A 6,177-nucleotide genomic window follows, 5' to 3' on the forward strand; every position below is an offset into this window, starting at 1 on the left:
CAAGGAGCACAACCAAGCCCAAAGAATCAGAGTGGAATTATGCCACAGTACCTTACTCAAACCACACTTGTACCATTGCCCACTCAAGAATTCCCCATGCTTTAGAGTTGGACCAACAAGATCAACAAACTAGTACATATGGCACCTGTCTGTAGAGTCAAATTGAAAGTTGACCTACATTGGTGGCACAGGAGTACCATGGTAGGCCACTAGTCAGAAAACCGGGGCACAGTGACTCTGAAATGCACTATTTTTATATGTTGGCATTCACATCAAATCTATGAAACATCTATACATTGCTTAACAAACAATTTTACTGCGTACCAGTGCATGCTGAGCTCAAGCTGTGGGAGATGGAAGGATAAATCAGGCACATTACTAGTCCTTCAGGAATTAATGACCTCATAGAGAAGAAAAACACACAAATGACACACGAAGTTAAAATAGAAGGCAGAATAAAGTGAGGTGTGAGCTTTACATGAAGTTAGAGCCAAAAGGCAAGAGCTATTGTCCCGGTGTGACCCTCATAAAATCTCTAGGGTGGGGCAGAACAGATGTTTTTATCCTCACTGGTATAGATTCAGAAAGGTCCAATGTGACTGCTTTATTCAATGGTACTTTAATTTTACTCCGCAATTCTGCCTCAAAGAATAATATTCTTTCCATTCTTCTATGAAACTTTTTAACAAGAACAACATCACAGAAGACAGACATTGTTTATTAAGCATTTTGTCAAGAGTTCATGAAGAGAAACTGGCCATATGTTGTAGAGGAATAAAATGAGCAACGTTTAAATTCATAAGGAGCATAGGGAACTTCAAAAATCCATATGCCACCTGTTTTAAGTAAAGGGAAAACTTCCATGCAGATAATGATTGGCTGATATTGTCAGAGCTGTACATTTTTAGAAAACGTTCTAGGAATGTAGTCTGTAGGGGAAAACTCATAAAATAATTGAATACTTCATCAGTCCTCTCAGTTTACTTCTGAAAAGTTGCATGTTGAATGTATATACACCAGAATATTTGTGTGCATACATGTGCACATGTGTGTCTGTTGCATTTTTGGTAAGGGAACCCAGTGTCCTGCATATACTATGCAGAATTTGTATCACTGAGATATGTTCTCAGCCCTTTTTAAACTATTTTGAAACAGTGCCTCACCATGTTGCCCAGGCTAGCTACAAATTTTCAGTCCTTACCCCTCAGCCTCTCCAGTAGCTAGGATTACAGGTGTGCACCACTTCTGGCATGTATCATATTTTTACAATTTATCTGTTCATAAACATCTTAACTGATTCCATATCTTAGCTCTTGTGCAGCAATAAACATGGATGTGCAGCATCACTTGGATATAATTATTTCATTTCTTTTCAATATATACCTGGTAGTGGGATTGCGGGATCGTAAATATTGTATGTGAATTAAAAATATTTTTTAAAAGTATAGAAAAAGGAGATATATGTTCAGCCTGTCCATTTCCTTCTACCTGCTCATGATAGTCCTCTTAGTTGTCTTGGACAGTCTAAATATATGCCTTTCTTACACATCACCTAGAAAGCATCCAGAGTGGACGTTACTTTGTATCCACAGTTCACTCAAAAATCAGTCAAGATTCAGTCATGCAATCCCAGGTAAGACAGGTTTATTAGAATAATCAGCATATTAGGGTTGACCGTATACATATGTGGGGCAGGTGGTGATGTGGATGAATCTAGAAGTTGAAAGCAAAAAGCCAGAGTCAGAGTCACTGTGCCATGACCTAAATCCCTGGCATGGAAGGAAACCTGACTCTGAGTGTTTGTGTGTATGCACCCACGTATACCTACATACAGGCAAGTACGTTTATATGTGTGTATCTCCACACACATAGACATATATATTTTTTCAATAAATACTTTCATTTTTATGTCCAGGTCCAATTTGTAGGCCTCTGAAGATATATATTATTATTGATTGATAAATATGTGTGCATAGTTACAGCTGTAGGTATATCAGTATTTGTATAAGGAAGTTCAATCTTGGGAATCAAATGAAGTTTTGATTGTAGTGCACCTTACCAGCAGCATCCCCTGAAGGATTCACGCTCCACACAGCTCATTTCCACTGGGGAGAGTGTATACTTTTTGTTTAAAAAACAAGTGCCCGATAACTCATTATTCATGACGGTATTTTATGGAGATGATTCTTTTTGCAAAAACTAATACTTCAAACTACAAAATTTATTTCAAACGTTGCAAATCAAAGTTATTCTAATAGCCACAGCACTTTGCCAAAATCATGTATAAGCCTTTCTATTTTTTTTTAACATGAAGTTTTTCTCTTTACAACTAACCAGGCCATATCACCTAAGTTCAAGTCTTCAGGATTCCCATGAGGTTTTGTACGTTTCATTTCCTAATGTTGCAATGAAGAAAGTACTCATAATGCTCTTGTGGGACCCTTAGGCCTACAATACTTATAAAGAATTAAGATCACTGGGGGCAAACACAACCAGTCTGATGTCATAGAACCTCATGCTGGTCACAGGGCATCATAGACATTCCTTCTGTATTTGTCTATATTCTTTTTTATAATGCCTGATGCAAAGTGTGTGCAAGAAAAAAAACGCTAAACAAATCATGGAACCAAATGCGTGTGGTAGAAATGGGTGGAGACAGCATGCTGTATAGCATTTGGGGTTTCACTTTCCGATGTGGCTGAGCAATAACAGATTTTTAAAGAGACACTTTCCGTCTTTAACTCAACACAGGTGTACCTGCTGGGAGAGAAGGCTGAGCTGCTAGCACAAAGCTCTACTGCACCCAGTCTGTGCAAGGCACCGTGATGCTCCATTCTGTCACACCAGTGATGAACATGGGGTCAGGCAATTCTCTCTGCATGTCTTAACCTTTATCGCACTAGACACTTGACTTGGATTTTCTGCTCTTTTATAACCAAGACCGCCGTGATCAAACCTAGAGACTCTTGGAAACATCTACTGCCATGCCCTGTGCTTTCTGGCATGCTATTAGGTGCTGCCCCTGAGTGTGTGGGGAGGTAAACCCTCCAGCATTCTGAGGGTTAAACACAAGTCACTCAATGAGCAAACATACCAGACTTCAGGCAAAGTTACCTTTTCTTAATATTTATCCACAAAGAAATTTAAGAATGAAGTCAAAATTTGTAATGCAAGAACAAAGGTTGATACCTTTCAGATGGGTGAGAACTAAATTAAGTCTTCATCTTGTCCCTATCACTCCTACAGATAGAAAACATATCCGAGAACTCTAATGCCTTTAGACGTTAAATTACATGCATGTCAAATTTTATCACTGGTTATAATTCATTTCAAAACAACACAGGAATTTCCCCACAAGTAAATAATTGGTATTGTACGTTATGAATGCCAAGTAGAAAGACAGAAAGAATGACAATCTTACAGATGATGTGACTAACAGAGCAAAGCTTGTTTATGCCTGTCAAGCTGTAGAACTGCTTCAGATTTTTAAATAAACATATTTGAAATTAAGTCAACACAAGAATGCTTTAGAAACATCTGTCTCCTGGGGTTACTCTGTGTAAATAAAATATAATACAGGAGATTGGGATCTTTTTTATAGATCTTGTAAAGTGGTCTGTCCAGACTTGTCTTTGTAAGGACTATAGGATGAAATTGGCTTTAAAGTCTTAATAAAGTCAAATAAGCATCTCCAATATTTTAATCAGGTACCCATTCCTGATTATATTTCTGTGTGTTCTGAACGTAAACTCAAGTATCCAAGGTTTTGGGGCATTTTCTTGTTTGAAGCATTAAATTCTTACATTTTTGTTTAGTTTGTCTCAGTAATTTTGTCTAAATGAGTCTGGTGTTTTACTTTTATCCTTTACACAATGTTCTTCACTTTTCTACATTGTTTTTATTTTCAGTTTTCCTTCCTTTTTCATATCTTTTTCCTCCATTTCCCTGCCTTCTCCTTTTCTTTTTTTCCTTTCTTTTACCATCTTATTCTTTTTCCTTGGTGTACAAGTTTCTGTATGATTGGTTGCTTCATCTGTCAACTCATTCTCCCTGCATAGGTACTCTCTAGCTCTAAACTTACCATTTTCCAACACAGATTGTTCACCTTTACTATTCTATTTGTCCAGAATGCTCTTCCCTGTGTCTTCCTGGTCCCATCAGGGGTATTATGCATATATATTTCTATGCATTTTCCACAGGATAAGACCACAGGAAGCACTCATTTAGACTGTAATGTAACTGGTTTATCTAGAGTTTTAGAATACATTGTCCTTTTTTCTACCTAAAGAAATTGGCTTATATGTTAACTTTTGAAAAGGCATTTCTTACAGCCATATTTATAGCCTGCTAGCCATCTCACCCTACCCAGTAACTCTTCATCCTGTTGGTTTCTTTGTCGGGTCTTATCATTATCAGCAATTACACCATTAATTTACCTGTCCCATGTTTCTCATATCTGCTGTAGTCAAACTTTCTCAACTATTGTGATATTCTCTGACTTGTTCTAAGCTATACAGTACAATGTCTCTAATATCTGAAACAATAGTTGGACCCCAGAAAGTTCCACATAAATCACTGTTCCACAAATGCAAACACAAAGTAGTTAAATTGGTAAAGGCATTTTCCTTGAATACACCCTTCTGCTTTCTCACTGTCCTTGTCTTCATTAGGATTAGATGGAATAAAAATAAGCCTCTGAATACCAGTCTAAGCATCCATTTGTTTTTGTGTCACTTAATTGAATCCATGACTCTTTCCCTTCTTTGAAGACTTTGGCTATAGTGTCATCGTGTCAGTGAAATATGGCTTGTATCAGTTAATACCACTTGCCATTTTCATCCATGTATGGAATGTACATCATAAAGTTGTGTCTCCCATCTAAGTACTTATCAGGCCCGACCCTGCTTAGTTCTGAGATCAGACTAAATTGGGCGCATTCAGGGTGGTATGACCATAGACCATCACAAAGTTATGTGAGTGAAAGTTAGCCTAGCATGGAAGGTGAGAAAGACAGTGAAGAATTTTGCAGCTGGGAGAGGACAGAATCCCACAGTGCATTCCTATTCAGTTTATAATTCTAACATAGGCCTAGGTGTGCACTGCTTAGTGTAAATAAGAAAGGTCTGCCTCCAGCACCCTAAACCAGCGATAGCAAACATTTTAGAGCTTTTACTGATAACAAGTAGCCGGTGGTGGCCGGTGCACCATGGGTTCTCAGCACTGCCCTAAACCATTCCTTCTTCCCTCCTGACGCCAGGTGCCAGTTCCCTGTATTTTGTAACCTCCTGCTGTAGGATTTCCTACTCTGCTGTCTCTGAGGACTTGAAACACCATCAGGTAAGCACAGACACAGAACTTCAAGCCTGGAGAATTAATACCCTTGCAAAGAATTTTCAACACAGGGGATGGTACTCTGTGGAAAAATATTCCGTTCTCTCCATCTTTGGAGGAACAGTTCTGAAGCACTTGTTATATTATTTCTCAAGAGATCAGCGGAAGGACTGAGCCACTTGCCCAAAAACCATTACACACTTAATATGGGTTTATTTTTTTTCCCAGCTCTATTTTCTCAATCTCATATTATCACTTCTTGAATAACCTTTCAAAGAAATGAGCTGGATCTAAGTATTGCCAAGTATTATTCTTTGCTTGGTAATAAATTCAGAAGTGTTCAAACTACATAAAAACAGAAATAAATCAAAGTTGATAAAAATAGTTTTGAATAAAACTATGCTCTCTAGTATTAGCATTTTTATCTCAGGTGGCACAGCTACTTTTGACAAGGACCATCTCAGTGTACACATACACAGGATGTACTACTTACCTCTTTTCAACTTTAACAAGTGGGATATTGAATGAAGTATAAAAACACACACACAAATAAACACTGATATAAATTGAACTAAATTCATATTCAGGACCCAGTACTTATGATATTTAGAGATGGGAAATTTTTAGTGACCATTCTGGCCCCTATTACTTATAATCCACTGTAATCTCAGAACTTTGGGAGACTGAGGCCAGAGGTTCACAAAGTTGAGCCCGGCCTGGCGAAAATTGACAGTTAATGAAATCCTGAGTTCATTGTGAAGATGCCAGATCCAATCTCCAGTGTAGAAGGAGGAGAAGGAGAAGGAGAAGGAGAAGGAGAAGGAGAAGGAGAAGGAGAAGGAGAAG

At 38.0% G+C, this 6,177-nt stretch overlaps 1 long non-coding RNA gene across 2 annotated transcripts in view; it reads left to right on the top strand.

Moving 5' to 3' along the window:
• LOC102017092 overlaps window positions 1–6,177 on the top strand; it is a 52,775-nt gene that overhangs the window by 44,819 nt on the left and 1,779 nt on the right. For both annotated transcript variants that reach the window (XR_262721.1, XR_001236138.1), the window contains exon 4: window positions 5,258–5,337. This is a non-coding gene — a long non-coding RNA (uncharacterized LOC102017092). The remainder of the gene's footprint in view (window positions 1–5,257; window positions 5,338–6,177) is intronic.

The sequence above is a fragment of the Chinchilla lanigera genome, unplaced genomic scaffold, assembly GCF_000276665.1.
Source record: "Chinchilla lanigera isolate Chin_1 unplaced genomic scaffold, ChiLan1.0 scaffold00052, whole genome shotgun sequence".
NCBI classification, from domain to species: Eukaryota; Metazoa; Chordata; class Mammalia; order Rodentia; family Chinchillidae; genus Chinchilla; species Chinchilla lanigera.